Raw genomic sequence first — 20,263 nt, 5'->3', positions numbered from 1 at the left:
TTCGATGCGCACTCAAGCGGTATATGTTGGAAGGCAAAGTGAAAGATCTAGCATCATTGGTGAGCCACCCATAGTTGGTGTCAAGAGAGTTATGCTTGACCCACTTGTACTTGTTAATCATGGCATCCATGTCAATGAGATGACCCCCTTTGATCGCCACATAGGTGTTATCCTTGTTGAAATTGGCGTCAAAGTGCTTGGCTAAGAGAGTAACTAGACCTCCATTTACGATAAAAGCGGTGCCTTCCTTACCACAATCAACATTGAGCCATCTTTCCACCAAAAGCCTTAGAGCATTGTAAGGCTTGGTGAATTCCCTTCCAACATTTAAGGCCGACTTAAGTAGAACACAATCGAGCTTTGTAAAGTGATTAGTGTCTTTTCTTGCAATTATAGTATTCCCGATGACCTTGTGCCACACTCTAATGCCCGGATGGTGGACTAATAGAGCGCGACAAGCATGAAAACTCACAAATTTCTTCCCGGAAATTGCCTCCCAAAGAGGAGCGGGGTCTTATTTTTCGGGCATCTTGTGATAATAAGGTGTATCACTAAGACCTAATGCTTTACTCAAAACATCAAAGGTGATGCGCCTATTCACATTGGCAAGGCGAAACTCGATATATGTTCTAGTCTCTACCTTAGTCACTTTCAATGAACTTAAGAATTCCAAGGTAAGGGAGGGGTATGTCAATTCTCTTGTAGTAAAAAATTTTCCCAACCCCATGACTTCAAAGAAGGCTTTTGTTTGTTCAAGGACACCCAATTTATTCAAGGCATCTTCACATATGAATTTGGTGGGTAGAATGGCTTTCTTAGCATACTTGGCAAATGTATCCCTATGGGAGTTAGAAATGAAAATTACCTCCGGATAGTTGGGTAATTGAGCAATTTCCGGAGTTGTTGATGTTGTTGCTTCCAAGGGAGGATCTTGTTGTTGTTGAACTTCCAAGTTTGCATTAGCAACCACCATAGCCATTGAAGCTTTCTTTGCTTGAAGGCATTGTTGCCTTTTTGAGAGTGCCTTTGCCTTGAGTGCCTTTGTTGCTTCTTTTGTTCTTGCCATTGATGATTATACCAAGAAAAGATTGAAAATCTTCAATTTCCAATTGTACCTACATCGATTTTAAGGTGAAAGGATTTGCCTTTGTATTTCAAAAATCGACTCAAAGGATGAAAATTTTGGTGCTTGGATTGATTATTATGGTAAAAGGAGTGATTAATTGTTGTTGTAAGGAATTTTGGATTTGATTTTGTTGAATTTGGTTGAGGAAATCTTGTTTTTGGCGATGGAGAGGATGCGGGTTTTGGGGTTTTGGGGTTTATGGGTAGTGTTTGAATGTTTGAATGAATGTGGGAAGGGGTATTTAAAACACCCGAAATTTCAAAACTGCAGGGGGAAGACGAGCGGATTTCCGTCGGGACGCTCGGATTCTGCTATATTTGGGTTCAGGAAATCTCGCCTAAAGACGAGTGTCTTTCAGTGAAGACGAGAAGATTTCTGCAATTCAGGATGAGCGGATTCCCTTAAAGACGAGTGGATTCTGTTACAGCGAATTTTCTTGATCTGCACTGGCAAAAATACGAGTGTCTTCTTGCAAAGACGAGCGGATTCTTTCAGACGAGCGTCTTCTCAGCTGGGACGCTCGGATTCTCTAACAGACCAAAATTTTCAATTTTGCAGCTAATTTGGACGGACGGATTCTCTCTTAGACGCTCGGATTCCCATAAGACGAGCGGATTACCCATAGGGACGCTCGGATTCCACTTGGTCTACCCGGATTCAGTTCCATCCGTGCACTTGCATATCCCGTGTCATTTTCATTCTTCAAATCCCGTGTTCTTCATTGTAGGGGCACTACAAAGGCATGAGTAGCCTAGGCAATTGTTATCCCCACACTAAGCTAAGGCACTACACATCAATAAAATCATTAGTCCCTCCCTCACTTCTCTCAAAAAATGATAAATATCTTGATCAAAGCATAAAAATCCAAAAATGACAAAAATGCAATGTAAGAATTAAAATGCAAGTTAGGGAGTTAGAAATATTTACAAATGGTGGTTTGGAGAGGACTACACCAAACTCTCATCCTTAGTGAGATGTCATGGGGGCATGTCCAAGGTGTTTTTGATGTTACTCAACACCTTGAAGAAGTAATCAAAAGCTTGTTCATTGGCATGATAAAGATCCTCAATAGATCTTTGCATTTGTTGTCCTTCATGTTGGTCTTGATCGATAGCATTACCAATGTAGGGATTGCAAATCCCTTAAACTCATCGTCCCAAAGACCACAAACTTCATCTACTTGGTCACTAAAGATCTCTTGAGTTGATAGAGGCAACTCTCCCACTTTCTTGTTTTGGCCAATGAGGCCCTCTTCTTCATTGCTTGACTTTGGTGAGCTTTTCAAGCTCTCTTTGTTACAATTTCCTTGCTCTTTGAATGGAGCATCATCGACTTTCTTCTTCCATTGGAGTTCCGACTTCTTCCTATCATCCTTCCGGCTATAATGATCAACCATAAAACATGGTTCATGCAAACGGGGAGCTCTCATGGTCTTGTCAAGATTGAAAGTTATACTTTCATCTCCCACTTCTAGAGTGAGCTCTCCATGCTTCACATCTATCACCGCACCCGCGGTGTGCAAGAAAGGTCTACCTAGAATGATTGGAATATTGGAGTCTTCTTCCATGTCAACAATGACAAAGTCCACCGGGATGAAAAATTTCCCAACTCTTACGGGAACATCTTCCCATATCCCCAATGGTGTCTTCGTCGATGTATCGGCCATTTGGAGTGTGATATTGGTGCATTTAAGCTCTCCCATCCCTAACCTTTTACTCACCGAGTACGGCATAACACTCACACTAGCCCCTAGATCATATAAGGCTTTGTTGATCGTGGTGTCGCCAATGGTACACGGTATTGAGAAGCTTCCCGGATCTTTAAGTTTTAGAGGTGAACTCCCTTGAAGTATTACACTACTCACCTTGGTGAAGGCAATAGTCTCAAGCTTCCGGATCGACTTTTTTTTCGTAAGGATGTCTTTCATGTACTTTGCATAGGCCAGCACGTGATTGATTAATTCCGTGAAAGGAATCGAGACTTCCAAATTCTTCACAATATCCATAAATTTTCCAAGTTGGTCATCAAATTTGGGCTTGGCTTGACGACTTGGAAAAGGAAGTCTAATCACAATGGGCTCCTTCTCCTTGGCCTTGTCTTCATTTTTCTTTGAAACTTCTTCTTTTGATGGTTCTCCATCCTTGGAGTTTTGCACAACTTCTTCTTTGTCACTAGCTTCCACAACTTCATCCTCAACTTGCTTCTTCGGTGTTTCATACCTCGTACCACTTCTCAAGTGAATGGCACTAACCGTTTCATGTCTCGGGGGATTACTTTGAGGTGGTAATTGCCCCTTTTGTCTTTGTGAGCTTGAAGATGCTAGTTGAGTCAATTGGGTTTCCAACATTTTGGTGTGGGCTAGGATGTTGTTGATGGTGATTTCCTTTGCTTGACTATCGTTTTGCATTTGAGTGAAAAACTCTTGTTGATTCTTTTGCATTTGGAGGACCGCTTTTTGAACATCAAAACCTTGGTCATTTTGTTGATTGTATGGAGTTTGATTTTGATAACCTTGGTTTTGGTTGTAAAAGGGTCTTTGATTTTGGTTTCTCATGGGAGGTGGGGTGTATGTTGGTTGAGGGTTTTGAACATTTTGGCTTTTGTATGAGAGATTTAGGTGGAATTTGGTGTTTTCATTGTAATAATTTGAATAAGGGGTACCACTCTTGTATGCTTGAAAAGCATTCACTTGTTCATTTGTTCCCCTACATTCACTTTGGTCATGTACCAAAGTTCCACAATTCTCACATATCCCACTTGGGATTGATGAAGATGCCGTCATGGCATTAACATGTTGCTTTGGTGATTTCGAGGCTTCTTCAAGTCTAGCCATAGCTTTTTCGAACTTCAAATTGATGGTATCAATGTGAGCACTAAGTTGAGCACCCAATTGAGTAATAGAGTCCACTTCATGCTTTCCTCCTCTAGTAGCCTTGCGAGGTTTACTATATTGTGAATTATGGACCGCCATTTCCTCAATCTTGTTCCAAGTTTGATTGTCGTCAACTTCGGTGAACATTCCATTTGATCCCATGTTGAGAATGTTTCTTGAGTCATCATAAAGACCGTTCCAAAATTGTTGTACCAAGAACCACTCGCTAAGTCCATGATGAGGACATGAGCGACAAATTCCTTTGAATTGCTCTCAAGCTTCATACAAGGATTCTTCATCTCTTTGCTTAAAGCCCGTAATTTGAGCTCTTAGCATGTTAGTCTTTTCCGGTGGATAGAACTTTTTGTAGAAAGCTAGAGCCAATTTCTTCCAAGAATCAATTCCGAGAGTAGCCTTATCAAGGCCTTTCAACCATTGTTTCGCGGTGCCAATTAGAGAAAAAGGAAATAAGACCCATCGAATTTGGTCTTGAGTTACACCGGTTTGAGAAATCGCATCACAATAGTCGCAAAAAGTCTCCATGTGGGAGTGAGGGTCTTCACTAGGCATCCCCCCAAATTGGCTTCTTTCGACTAATTGGATAAATGCGGATTTGGCAATAAAATTTCCGGTTAAGTGTTGTGGTGTGGGAGTATCATTAGGTAGGTTCTCCTCGGTTGGTACGGAATGTGATGAAAATTTAGGCATTGTGGGTTGATTTTGTGTTGGATTTTGTGTTGGGTTCTCCTTGCCTTCTCTTGCAAAAGGGTTGACGAACTCAATAGTGTTTGGTTGAATATCTACAACCTCACCAATACCTCTCAAAGTTCTCCTAGGAAGTCTTCTATTGTTTGTCAAAGTCCTTTCAATTTCATGATCAAAGGGTAACAAGTTACCTGTTGATCTTCTAGACATGCAAAATATCAAACAACTCGAAAATAATTAGAACAAACCTTGAGGAGTTTTACTTCCCCAAAGCAAAGAAAGACACAACTAATAACAATTTAAGAAAATCTAAATCAAGCTAACACCGTCCCCGGCAACGGCGCCATTTTTGGTCGGACTCCCTTAGGAGGTTTAGTTTTCGGTACTTGTCGTCAGGACCACCTAGACCAAAACACAATTTATAACTCCACAAACAACTCTACAATTAGTAAAGAGGCAAGTAAAGGTCGGATCCCAAGGGACGGGAATTGAGATGAGATTTTCAATTGCAACTAGTGGTGTCTAAGGGTGTCACAATTTGGGGTTTGAAGTAGAAGATCACTAAACTAAATAGCAATAAAAGTAAACAAGCAAGATGATTAAAAAGGGATGTAAACAATTGATAAAAGGCACTAGGATGTCCTGGGGTCATAGGGGATTCATGGGAATTGATCATACAAACATATTCTCAAATCATAAGCAATCAATTATTGTTGTGATGGACCGAGTTGGTTTATATCTTACATTCCTAGGAAAGTTTGAGTCCCGGAGCCGAATCGATTAGATTTTACAACACCTACAAGTCGACTTAATCTTCCCTACTCAACTATATGCATGGTCTAATGAGACTTGAGTTGGTTTATGTCTTACAAGTCTCATTGAAAAGTTAGGTGATGAGTAAAAAATGCAAGGATTCATAGGCTCGCATTTCATCAAACATAACATGTGCATAAGTTGAGATCACAACAAGCAAGCAAATAAACTATGAAAACATATTAATTTAAGCATGAATCATCCCCCATGTTGGTTTCCCCTAATTACCCATTAACCCTAGCTAAGAAAACTACTCACTCATTATCATGTTGAACATGCTAGCAAGGTTGTCAATCATACCAACAAAGTAAAACATGATGAATAAATGAAGATAATTAACAATAATTAAAAAAGGGTCAAGAGAATTATACCTACTAATGATTCCAATAATAAAGCAAAGAATAATAGAAGTACTTGATGATTGATTGGAAGGTTGTCAATCTCCCAATAATAACCCAAATAATCTTCAATTACCCAAAATGAAAGATGAACAAAAGAGAGATTAAGGAAATGAGATTTGTATTAAAACTTGATTAAATGTTGATTACAAAATTAAAGAGAGATTTGATTAATATAAACTACACTAGAGATTGCTAAGAAGAACATGATAATCTAATTAGCCTAATGGGGTATTTATAGTGGGGATTAGGTACATAAATTAGGGTTTACTAAGGGCTTAAATGACGATTAAGTCCTTGAGGAATCGCCGGTCTAAAGGGAGACTCCGGTCTCCTTTTCGCCAGTCTTAGAAAAATATGCGCATCCTTCATTGAACAAGTAGAAGACGGATTTTAGTTGTCACACAATCCGAGTGTTCAGGGCACGGGACGGGCGGAATGTGGGTGTTTTGGATGAGCGGATTCGCGGGGTGGACGGGCGGATTGTGGTGATTCTAGACGGTCGTCCAGTTGAGGAAGACGCTCGGATTGCATGTGCTGGACGGGCGGATTGTGGGCAATCCGCTCGGATTGTCTGTCAGCTTCTTCCTTTCTTCTTTTCTTCCTTTCTCTTCATAAAATTCTTGAGGATTTCCTCGGGGATGCAAGGATGTTTTCTCATCATTGTCCATCTACTATAGTATGTACAAAGGCCTTCTAGTCTTGTCTTCTCTTTGATGCTTGGTCATTGAATTCAATCAATTTAGCTTCATTTTGTCATGAAAATGCAAGGTTTGCACTCCTTTCCTACCAAGGGGTCAAAACCTCAAAGAATATGCAAAACAAAGGACTAAAGACAATAAATGACCCAAATATGCACTAAAAAGCATGGGAACAAGGCTAATTCGGGGGCTAAATATGCTCAAATTATGGTCACATCAGTAGCTACCAATGAAGCTTGGCTTTTATTATTGTCTTTATTTTAATGTTATGAATTTTAGAACTATTTTGATTTCTGTGTTCGACATGGAAATGTGTGATCCTTTTAAACAATGGTTGTATTTTGGATTATGGTGGCTTGGCTTGCAACCCAAGTCACCCCTTTTATCGTATTTGTTTGTTCTAAAAATTCGTCTTTATATGCTTGCACATAGAAACATATGATCATCTACTTATAGTGATCCAATAGACAATTTTAATGATAGGATTCATTATATGTCCACAAGCTTGAGGCTTGTGTATGATCTATTATAAAGTGATGTTGAGTTGATGAACTCTCCTAAAGGAATGTCAATTACCAAGTACACTCATCAAATCTAAAATCTATTAGTCAATCTATGAGATAATCCTCCTTCTACTTCAAAATCATATTTGTGTCTCATAAGCTATCTTTGAATATCTAGTGTATTTATTCTAAAGATAGAGTGGGAGAAAAAATGAAGACACAAAGAATACGAAGGATGATTTGTATACCAAATTAGATAGTATACATGAATATATGAGATATATGGTCTCGAATAGATGAGATCTACATGACAAAAGAGACCAAGTGAAGTAATCAAAAGAATATATTCTTAAGATAAATACACGAGGAGACCAAAACAAAGTTTTTGAATGAAAATGACTAAAGAAAAGTCTCAACGAGAGATTTTGCTAGTTTATGGCCTAGATATAAATAGAGTTTCAATATTGATATTTACTTAAGAGCCTAAATGAAACAAAGTTGCATCCTTGAATATAAATGAGATTTATGATTAAAAGTTGCAAAGAAAGATATGCCGATGTCTACAGGAGCTAAGTTAATTGTTAATCACGCTAGTGTCATTTCTTAACCTCATTATGAAAATGAAATGGTTAAACCTCCTTCCGAAAAGGGTATTTTGAGAAGGACGTGTATTAAATGGGATTTCACATTTAAATAATGACATTGCTACGCATCATTATAAAAATGAATGAGTTAGAGATTAAAATCTCTTTCCATAAGTTTAAGATTGAAACCTTTTGAATATACGTATTTTGAAAAGATATGTTGGGAACATATATGGTTTTATCTTAATAACTTGGCAAAGCAAAATTGATTTCAATTCTTGAAATGTTTCGATTGAGTAGTCAAATACGAAACATGTGGAATTGAGTGGGAGTTTGAAATTATCATGTGAAGACATGAAATTTAGTGGGAGCAATTATCTTGTAAAAATTTATAACTCATTACTCATTGAAAATGACGAGCTAGTACTATCTTTCACAAAGAAGTATTTGAGTTTTCAATTCTGGATGAAAATGGACTAAGATGAATCCAATCACATCATGGGATGTTGGATAGGCATCGAGATATGCACATTAAATCAACGAGAAACGTAGGTTATTCATATCGATGAAAATGGAATTACCATAAGCAGTCATAGTCATTCATTGAACCTAAGAATGGTTGATCACATGATTAAAGATTACTAATGTTTCCGCCATTAGAATAATCATGCACATGTCCTATAATGAATCATATGCTTAAGAGCATGATGAGTCATTGGTAAGCCATAGAAGAATCGTCATGAATTCTCGAGAAGAACTAATGAGCTATTCTAGTGTTTGACAGAACACTCCGTTATGTGACAAGAAGTTGCACATATTGAAGTTCGAAAACACGTAAGGATTTATGAAAATCCTAAGCTAATTAAGCTATAAGGAGAAATAAGAAGTTTGAAAAGATACTTGGTTATAGTAAGAAGTTACTTAAAACTAGTATTTTCAAAATTACTAGGACTTATGAGAAGCGCTAGGCTAATCATCTTGACAATTGTTGCAAGATTCTACAAAACATATACCTGGTACATTATGAGTTGGAAGAACACTTGACTAGTGTAAGTTATGTCGTCCACCATAATTCGTTTTTTATGAGATAAACAACACGAAAGTTCTCTCAAAGTAAAGAACCTAAACCTAGTTTGGGAAACTAGATATGTACTTGGTGAGATTCATGCTATGTAAGACAAACATGAAAATAAAGGAAAATGCAATTCAAGAGTTTGAACGCATGGACACATGGTGTGTTAAACTCATGTTGCAAACGACTAGTGTTTACACACTTACAATATACATCGCAAGGTGGTAATATGGTATTGACTACCCGAATGTGATGTCCACATTTGTCATTTGAGTTATTATTAACTCACCTTATACTTTGTTACATCCAAACGGGTTGTAAAGACAATTGAACCCCGTTAAAGTGAACATGGATTAGCATTGTATTCGCCCATAGTCACTTCATGAAGTGACGTCTCGAAGTGACTAGAGTGTGATGCGATTGATGGCAAGTTCAAGTGCCATGGAGTCATGTGAGATGACTAGTCGATCACATAGGCAGACTGTTAGGAACACTTTGTCGGGCCTTATGATCGCTTATAGAGTTCTGGCAAATTTATATAGCCTGGTCATGGCGAGAGCTACTATAGTATTCTAATGAGTCGATTCTTTTGACTAAAGACTGTTCGCCTAAGGTGGCACAGTTTCAGATTAACTTTGATTTATGTTACTACGACCTTCGTAAATGGGGTCAAATGGGCATATTTTGGGTTATGATGGCTGTGGCTAATCGAAGGGAATAGTGCGATAGGAATTGTCCACCCCTTGTCAGGGTTAAAACAATATCTCAGGGCCACTCGAGAAGTAATGAACTGGAAATGCGTGGCCACGCTCGGAAGGTATCTATGGTAGATAATTCCGGTCAATTAGTTATTCTCCAGATCGAGGAAACCACTCTCGATATGATCAATTGCAAGTACGACTTGAAAGACACCTTGCATTGAGTGGGAGATAGTAATAGGACAAGAGAATTGGTGACGCACACTTGTCGAGGACAAGTGAGAGATTGTTGGAATATGTGTCCTCCGACAATAATGCGATCACAACTGTCGATCATAATGATCACATGTTTAAATCTCATTTTTAAGAATACATGTGGGATGTAATATTTTACAGTCAACTGGTCTACACATATCGGTAATGATTGCCTGACTAGAGTTTGACATTACTGTTGTGCGACGGTGGTGATCAGTTGATCCCCTTAGGTCATACCTATAGGGAAATACTCTTAATTGATTATTTAATTAATCGTATACCGATACGAGTTAATTAAATTGCTTAAAATTGACGGATGATTTTGTGAGTAAAGTTAACGTGTCTTATTGTAATTCGATTAAATTAGATATGGTCTAAATAATCGAATTGTTTTATTACTTGGGTAAAATTATTGTTTACGAAACAATTGAAATTGAAATTGAATGAATAATTTATTATAAATACAAGACGTTGTAATTTATAATTTGATAAACCGTTTTTGTACAAGTAATTACGAATTACTAGTCGATTTTGTATATGACATATTTTATGAGTATGTTGATTTTTAATATGTTAAAAATACATTACAATTTCACATGTCAAGTAACATGTCACATATATCACAATTGACAAATGACAAAATAAAATGGACCTCCCATTTTATACATGTGCCGAAAATTGGAGGGAGTATAAGGTTTATATTGTGTTTTTATTTTTAATTAAAAACATGATGATTAAACCTATTATCTAGCCATGCATGCCTATCATTTCTTGGGTAGAAAAACAAGCTCATGCATTGGCCCCTTTCCCCCCTACCCACCGGTTTTTCAAGCTAGAAAAGGCCATTGGTTTTTCCATCATTATTCACTACTTCAACTTATATTTTCTAGTGTAAGAATATAATTATTTTTCTCTCTACAATTGTGAAAACTTAGAGAAATAAAAACCTCACAAATCATTCCTCTCTTGGCCGAAAAACACAAGAGAACAAAATTTATTCCTTAACCTCTTCTCCTAACGTTCCAAAATGCGAACCGGACGTTTCTCATAAGTCAGGTTAGGCTCAACCTCGATAACATCAGCCTGTAGAACATGAGAAGGATCACTGCGATAACGACATAACTGCGACACTTGGAACACATCGTGAACCTTCGACAAGTTAGGAGGTAAAGCCAACCTATAGGCTACCTCGCCAACTCTCTCGAGCACCTCATACAGTCCAATGTACTTAGGACTAAGCTTGCCCTTAAGCCCAGATATCTTAACACCTTTCATCGGCAAAACCTTAAGAAAAACCTTATCGCCAATCTCAAACTCAATCGGCCTACGCCGCAAGTCTGCATACATCTTCTGTCGATCCTGGGCTGCCTTAAGCTTCTCGCGGATCAACCTCACTTGCTCAATCAATTCTTGAACCAACTCTGGGCCAAGAACGACAGCCTCACTAGAATCGTCCCAACATAAAGGACTACGACACTTCCTTCCATAAAGTGCCTCAAACGGAGCCATCTGAATACTAGCTTGGTCACTGTTGTTGTAAGAGAACTCCACAAGCGGTAAACTCTTCTCCCAACTAACTTGAAAATCCAAAGCTTCTTCCAAAACTGAGAACAAAACCTCGGATCACGGTCGGAGATGATATCCTTAGGAACCCCATGAAGATGAATGATCTCTCGTTGATAAGCATTCGCTAGTTCCTCGAGATTCCAAGTCTCCTTCATCGAAATGAAATGCACGACCTTAGTCAAACGATCAACCACGACCCAAATCGCATTCATTCCTTTTGGCGACCTCGGCAAACCCATAACGAAGTCCATCGAAATCGAATCCCATTTCCATGTGGGAATCTCCAAAGGTTTCAGTAGACCACCAGGTCTCTGATGTTCGAACTTAACCTTCTGACAAACCAAGCAACGGCTCACAAACTCGGCGATCTCTTTCTTCATACCCGGCCACCAAAACTTTAGCTTCAAATCCTTATACATCTTATCACCACCAGGATGAACCGAATAGGGAGTACTGTGAGCCTCTTTGAGAATCTTACATTTTAAGACCTCACAGCTAGGTACACACCAACGACCATGGAATCGTAGACCATCATCAGGTCCAACGTCGAAGTCTCTGGCGCGCTATTCGCTTATAGCGACTCGAACTCCTTCTAAGTATTCATCCTCTCTTTGCTTAACTCGGATCTCATGAAGGATCTCGGGTTCAGCAACCATCGCACTCAAATCTAAAGTACCAGGAAGAACTACTTCAAGGCTCATCTTCTGGAACTCTCGACTTAAGTCATCAAGTAACACCAACACAAATCTCATAGCATGACACACCTTGCGACTCAAAGCATCGGCAATCACATTTGCCTTACCCTCATGATACTGCAGCTCAATCTTGTAGTCGTTAAGCAGCTCCAGCCAACGTCTCTGCCTCATGTTAAGATCTCTCTGAGTGAAGAGATACTTCAAGCTCTTATGATTCGTATAAAAGTTGCAAGAGACTCCATACAAGTAGCGTTGCCAAAGCTTAAGTGCAAACACCACTGCTGCTAACTCAAGATCGTGAGTCGGATAGTTCATCTCGTGAACTTTTAACTGACGGGAAGCATAAGCCACAACTTTACCCCTCTGCATCAAGACACAACCTAACCCAAACTTTGACGCATCGCAGAAAACATCAAACTCAACGCCCTCTTCTGGTAGAGTCAACACAGGAGCGGTAGTCAACCTCTTTTTCAACTCCTGGAAAGCAGCTTTACAAGCCTCGGTCCAAATGAACGTGGATTCTTTCTTCATTAAATGAGTCATCGGTCTTGCGATTTTAGAGAAGTCATGTACAAACCGACGGTAGTACCCAGCTAGTCCAAGGAAACTCCGAACCTCGTTCACATTCTTTGGACTTTCCCACTCAACCACAGCTCGAATCTTCGACGGATCAACCATAACTCCATCGCCAGATATCACATGACCCAAGAAGGTAACTTCCTTTAACCAAAACTCCCACTTTGAGAACTTAGCATACCATTTCTGCTTACGCAGAGTCTCCAAGATAACACGAAGATGACTCTCGTGTTCAGCCTCATCTCTCGAGTAAATCAGTATGTCGTCTATGAACACCACGACACACTTATCCAAATACTCGCTGAAAGTGCGGTTCATCTGATCCATGAAAATGGCAGGTGCATTTTTTAACCCAAACGGCATCACCACGAACTCATAGTGGACATACCTTGAACGAAAAGCAGTCTTAGGAATATCCTCATTCCTGACTGGAATCTGATGGTAACCTGACCTCAGATCGATCTTCGAGAACACAATAGCACCACAGAGCTGATCAAACAAATCCTCGATCCTCGGTAAAGGATAGTTATTCCTGATAGTAACCTTGTTCAGCTCACGGTAGTCAATGCACAACCGCATACTACCATCCTTCTTCTTGACAAACAAAACAGGAGCACCCCACGGCAAAGCACTCGGTCGGATAAAACCCTTATCGATCATCTCCTCAAGTTGCTTCTTGAGTTCCTGTAACTCGACTGGTGCCATACGATATGGAGCTTTCGAAATGGGACCAGTTCCAGGTAGAAACTCAATCGAGAACTCTACATCTCGCTCAGGAGGAATACCAGGTAGATCCTCAGGAAAGACATCGGGAAACTCCCTAAACACATGGATATCCTCTAACTTAGGCTCAACTGAAACACCCTGAACACAGCACAGATAGATCTGATGACCCTTTCTACCCATGTTAACCATCTTCATAGCAGAAACCCACTTGACCGTAGGTGTAACCCTAACACCCTGATAAGAAACCCTTAAACCTGTAGGACTCTTGAGCACGATCTTCTGATCATGACACAGGAACCTAGCGTCATAATGAGATAACCAATCCATACCCAAAATCACATCAAACTCTCCGAGTTTGAATTGGACGAGATCGGCAGGAAGGAGCGCCCTTGCGATACTGACAGGTACGTCCTTGAAAAGAACGGAGCAAGAAACAATCTCACCCGTAGGAAGGGATATAGAGGTATGAACGGATGAAGAAGAAGAGAGTCCAGCACGGATAGAAAAGGATTCAGATACGAAAGACATCGATGCACCCGTATCAAAAAGAACAAAAGCAGATAAAGAATGAACGAGAAAGGTACCCCTAACCACGTCTGGGTTAGCATCTGCTTCAGTACGACTCATCACGAACACTCGTCCAGTCTTCGGAGCATCAACCTTTGGCACTTCCGTCTTTGGTTTCTGGGGGACAATCGATCGATTTGTGTCCCGGAGCCTTGCAGGTATAACATGTAAGCGGAGTACCAGATACGCAATTCGCACCCGGATGGTACGCCGTTCCACACTTAAAGCAAGTCCAATCCCTCTTAGCTTGACCTTGATCACGCGGAGCTTACGAACGAGCCTCATACTTCGGTTTCTTCTGGGAAGAACTGGGAGCAACATAAGGCCTCTTCACGAACTTACTCTTCGCACCTTCCTCAGCCTCGGTAGCAAGAACTGAATCATAGATGCTAAGAGCACGATCATAAGCATGTCGGAAAGAAGTTGAAGGAATGCCGGACATAACAGTCCGGACTTTGGGAGCTAGATTCTTCTCATAGCGACGAGTCCTCGAAACCTCGTCCATAGCTACAGAAGTAACGAAACCTGACAGCTTCACGAACTTGTTGGTGTACTCCTCAACGGTCATGGAACCTTGCTGTAGACGAAGGAACTCCTGCTCCTTCTGCCAGCATCTCCTCGGAATAAAACCTTTTCTTCAGAGCTTTAGAGAAAACATCCCAACCATATCCTGGTTGAACTTCCAGACCAGCTCTAGCAAGAGCCCACCAGTTGTCGGCCTCATCCTTCAGATAATAGGTGGCGATATCCACCATCTGATCCTCAGGACATCCAGTAGCAAGGAACAACTTCTCCATCTCTAGAATCCAAGCCTCCAACGCAGTAGGATCATTTGCACCATCATAAGTCGGAGGACGGTGACGAGAAAGCGATCAAACACAGTCTGCTGCGGATGGTTGTTGTTGTTATTGTTGTTGTTGTTGTTGTTGTTGTTGTTGAGGTGGTTGGTGAAACCTTCGGCCATAGATGCCAAAGCGGCCTCTAGTCTCCCGATGCGGTCAGCATCGGTCTCACCATTCGTGTTACGCATCATCTGCAAGAACGAAATCTCATTATAAGTGGTAGAACCTAAGTACCACTCCAAACAACTACTCATACACTATATAAACATAAGAAAACCAACCAATCCTATTGGTTTCTACCCCATTTACTCTCACTCATTAACTAGATCATTTATTTTAGTCATCAACTAAGCGAGAGTTGGGAGCGTATTCGCTCTGATACCAACTGTAACAACCCGGATTATAAAACAAAGGAAAAACTTATATAAAATGAATTTCAGAGTACAATACTGATAAAAGGTCAAGGTGGCGGAAACACCTGACCAATCCGGTTTGCTACTAAATCCAAAACAACTAATACATTATTCGAAGGTTCTTAAAACATAAGGCAAACTCCTAATTTATTATTAAGCTCGCATCGCACATTCCCCAAGCAAGCATCATCCAAACAGCAAACATCTGAACAACCTGAGAATGGGGGTCGACAATCAGTCGGGAGTAACTAGATGCTCTCCCAGTCATGTTTACAACAATTGAATATAACTAACAATCATTAACAAATGAAATGTAAAACCAGTAAACATGTGAGATCATCTATACTCATGAAAAGCCCAACAAAGCTTACCATGACTTAAAAACCTTGGACGAATGCAATCATGCAACCTAGACCATATGCAACCACGAGACTATAAACACTTACAAGACTAGTATCGACAAACAACCCACCTCAACAAAAGGCACAAAGCTAGCATTAAAGCATAGCAAACATGGCGACACACAATCCACAGCAACAGAAGGCACAAAGCTATCATCAAAGCATAGCCGAATAGAGCGAACGCCGTTAGAGCGTATAACGCACTGCCTCTAACTATTAGAGCGTATAATGCACTGCCTCTAGCTGATGGAGCGTATAACGCACTGCCTCTAGCTGATGGAGCGTATAACGCACTGCCTCCATCGGTGTGGAGCGTATAACCCACTGCCTCCAAGGTACTATGTATAGCGTATAACCATTGCCTATATGTCTAAGACCTGGCCAGACTCTCGGTAAACCGAACGACACTCGGGGAATAGAGCGTTTAACGCACTGCCTCTGTTACCCCCTCGACCATAGACCATTCACCAGTTCCCGAAGGGTAGCGTTTGTTCGTTCCGATAGTATACAACTGATACTACCGTCATCTATTCAAACCAACCAACAAATAAATGCACAGTATAACTGACTGTACTAACATGCGTGAACAACATCACGACTCAACTCATAAGATAGTATAACTGACTACCCTACTTATCATATGAATAAGAGTAACTAACGTCAAATGAAACGTAGCATTATATAATAACAACTGAACATCACATAACATATGAAACAAGTATAAACAACCAATGTTATAGTAACTTCAGCTATAACTTTAACATTTACCATTCAATGTTATAGTAACCCTAACCATAACACAAACTCTGGATGCGAGGTTATAGTAACCTCTACTATAACTTCAACACATATAACTTGAAGTTATACTTACCTCAACTATAACCTTGACACGAAACTTAAAGTTATACTAGTTCCAACCATAACCTTGAGCCATAATCTCAGGGTATGTTAGTTCCAGCTATAACCTTAACTCGTACTTCAATGTTATAGTAGATTCAGCTATAACCTGGATTCATACTTCCAAGGTTATACCTGTTTCAGCCATAACTAGAGTAACTACCCAAAGTTGTATTAACTTTAGCTATAACACTTGAATTATCATCAAGGTTATACTAGCTTTAGCTATAACTTTGGAGAGCACCCTTGACCGCCTATCATGCCGCCACTAGGGTTTATTCGTAAACCCTAATTGTGCTCATGACACCCATAATAAACACATAACCAACATACGATATATAATTAATACATTAAAACATATACAAACATGTGAACACATAGTTAACATGATAATAAACAATCAAACATGTACTAATCATACAAAACATTCATTAAATCATATTAATTACATCAATTGGCATAAACACAATTAAAAGAAATCACCTAGTTACCTTATTACGCAAATAATCCTAAAGATTGTCTTCAACGATATAAACGTCTTCTCCAGGAGCAACTTCCACGCCTTCATTGAATCATCCATGTGCCAAAGATAACGAATCTAATAAATATACTAACTATATATATATATATATATATATATATATATATATATATATAAACTATAAAAACTATAAAACTATGCGAAAACATAAAACTTACGAAGAAGATAGATAAATCCAAGAAGTATGATCGATCTAAGCACAGAAGATGATGAAGGAAGGAGGAAGAAAGGGAGGATGGCACGAAACCCTAGGCGAGGGACGCGCGGCACAAGGGAGGAAGGATGAGGAGAGAATTAGGTTTACGGTTTTGAGAATTATGAGAAAAGAAAAGCAAGGGTTTGGTTTCCCCTCATATTTATAGGGAAGCTCATGGGTTTATTTCAAGTCTGGGCCCAAAAACACCCATCCTTTTCCACATCACACATGAAACCCAAGGAGGAGCGGGTCTTCACAGAAATTCGAACCCAACGAGCCGAATACGCAAAAGACGGATATTTTCCCGAAAATAAAATATAAAATATGGGAAAATAAAATTAAAGAATTATATTATGGAAATTAGGGGTGTTATACAGATGCTCTTTCAAAACTAGCATCTTTGGTTAATATGCCGGATGACATGGTAGAAATGCCTTTATGCATTGAACGACGTTCAGAACTAGCTTATGTGCACCAAATTACATATGAAGAAGAAAACCCAGAAGAACCTTGGTTCCAAGCAATTCTAAACTTCAAACTCAACGACACCTATCCACCAGACATGGACAAAAGGGGACTGTTGGAAAATATTTAGTGATTTAAGAATTATTTAATTTAATGAGTTATTATTTGACCAAGAATTCAAATATGTTTAATGGGTCATTATCCTCCATAATTTTATGAGTTACAAAGTAATTAGAAAATGTTTAATACTATTATAATAGTGTTTTAATAAGATATTTTAATACTGTCATTTACTTGGCATATTGATGATGTTAGTATTGACTAATTTATACTTCGTACGTTTGAGCAATGAATTTGGCTTAATGCCCATTTATGATGGTGTTTATGGCCTTTATATTTTGTATGTATATATAATAGATTGATGGTGGAGGTTTGGATTGTGTGCTTATTTCATTCGTACCAAGTCACACTACATTCCTGATTTAGTCACTTGTTTTATAAAAGATTTATAGTATTGAGTATAACATTTATAAAAATAATATTTTATCACTAAGATTATTATTGAGCATCGGGTGGTCATCGGTTCAGGGGCTCCTCTTGCTGCTACCAAAGGAGTCCAACGGGTTGTCGTATCTTGGGAGAGAAACGCACTATTTGGTAACCAGTGTAGTGGAGGCGTTATCTCTCTTAGGAAAGCACCTAGCGCGATTCGACCCAGGCTACATCTTTCTACTCTACTCTTTTCATATTATTGTTCTTTTATTTATGTCATTTATATTTTTGTATTTTGTTATAATATTATTTACGGTAATATATTGCTCCACTTTTTCTAACAGGGACAACGTGCTATACGCTTACTAGCCTCCCAATACGTCCTCATGCAAGGAGAATTATATAAAAGAACACCTCTCGGTGTAGTCTTGCGTTGCCTTGATCATTCACAGGCACGGAAGGTGATGGAAGAAGTCCATGATTTAGAATGTGGCCCTCACATGAGTGGACCAATGATGGCAAAGAAAATCACGCGTTTGGGGTATTATTGGACCACAATAGAATCCGATTGCATCAAATATGTCAAATATTGTCATAACTGCCAAATCTTCGGGAATGTGCAACATGTCCCTCCTTCACTACTCTACACCATGATATATCCTTGGCCATTTTCGGCTTGGGGAATCGACATCATCGGACAGATCACCCCAGCCGGAACGGAGGTCACTGTTTCATTTTGGTGGCTATCGACTATTTTACCAAATGGGTAGAAGCTGCTTCTTATACTAGTCTCACAGCCAAGAACGTGGCAAAATTCATACAAACCAATATCATCTGTCGATACGGTTGCCCACATGAGATCATCAGTGACAACGGGTCACATTTCCAGGCTGAGACTGAACAATTGCTACCCAAGTACAAAATCAAACATCACCATTCCTCGCCGTATGGACCACAAACTAATGGTGCAGTAGAGGCAGCAAATCAAAATGTTGTCACAATCCTCAAGAAAATGATTGACAATTATCGAGATTGGCCAAGTAAGATACCATTCGCCTTATGGGGATATCGCGCATCTGTTAGGATACCCACTAGGGCCACTCCTTTCTATTTGACCTACGGCATGGAAGTCGTGCAACCAGTCGAGCTCGAAATACCATCCTTGCGTATTCTACTCGAAAGTCAAATCCCAGAAGCCGATTGGAAGAGGAATAGATATGAAGAACTCATCCTCCTGGATGAACGAAGATTGCGTGCATTACGTAATGTGCAAACGTATCAGGCACGTATCAAACGAGCCTTTAAGAAAAGGGTTAAGCCAAGAAACATCAAAGAAGGAGACTTAGTTCTCAAATCAGTTAGAGCTCTTTTACCTGTCGATCCACGAGGAAAGTTCAAACCCAACTGGGCCGGACCATTTCTAGTCAAGTCCATACTCCCGGGGGGTGCGGTTAGAATCACAGACCTAGATGGGAATGAGTTTGACAACCCAACTAATCTCGACCAACTGAAACGTTACTATGCGTAGAATAGGAACAAAAACGCGTCTCGCGTAACACCACGTGTCGCTCCTGTGGCACGGAATAAAAAACGGCCCCTGGCCAGCTGAAATAAAGTTTATGTCACCTTTCTCTTGCATTTTGACAAATAGTCATCCTCATATCATCAAATAAACTGAATTGTGCTCTAGGAGTAAGTAAAGCTCATGCTTATTTTCTAGTTCATTACAAGCTCTTGCTTAGAACAATTATTCTTTTACATTTACTTGAACTACGCGCAAGGGTTTGATTTCATTTTTTAAATGAATACGTAGGCAATCCTTCACAGGATACAACCCACTATTATTTTAAATGTAAATAGAAGGACATTTGCATATGCATTTGGAATTCGACAAGAATAATAAAAGAAAATCACAACGGTTGCATAACCAATTAACCTTTTATTCATTTCTTTCCATAATAATAATAGTATGCCACATAATAAAAATAATTCTAAAATAAATGGGCTAGGATTCTAAAAATCCCACCATTTTTATTACAAACAATAATAATAATAATAATAATAAATAATACCAAGACTTAGGCTATTCTTCCATTTTCCCTTTGCCTTTGTCATTCTTGTCATATTTCCTATCTCGACCACGAGTCGGGCGCTCCTGC

General features: G+C 39.5%; 1 non-coding gene across 1 annotated transcript; it reads left to right on the top strand.

Moving 5' to 3' along the window:
* The first annotated feature begins 4,227 nt into the window (after window positions 1-4,227).
* On the top strand, window positions 4,228-4,334 carry LOC141610120 (small nucleolar RNA R71). The gene has a single exon (XR_012528014.1). It is a non-coding gene; the product is annotated as a small nucleolar RNA R71 (small nucleolar RNA).
* Window positions 4,335-20,263: the final 15,929 nt, after the last annotated feature.

This window comes from Silene latifolia, chromosome 10, assembly GCF_048544455.1.
Source record: "Silene latifolia isolate original U9 population chromosome 10, ASM4854445v1, whole genome shotgun sequence".
In the NCBI taxonomy this organism is placed as follows: domain Eukaryota; kingdom Viridiplantae; phylum Streptophyta; class Magnoliopsida; order Caryophyllales; family Caryophyllaceae; genus Silene; species Silene latifolia.
This window is presented reverse-complemented; position numbering and strand designations above follow the sequence as displayed.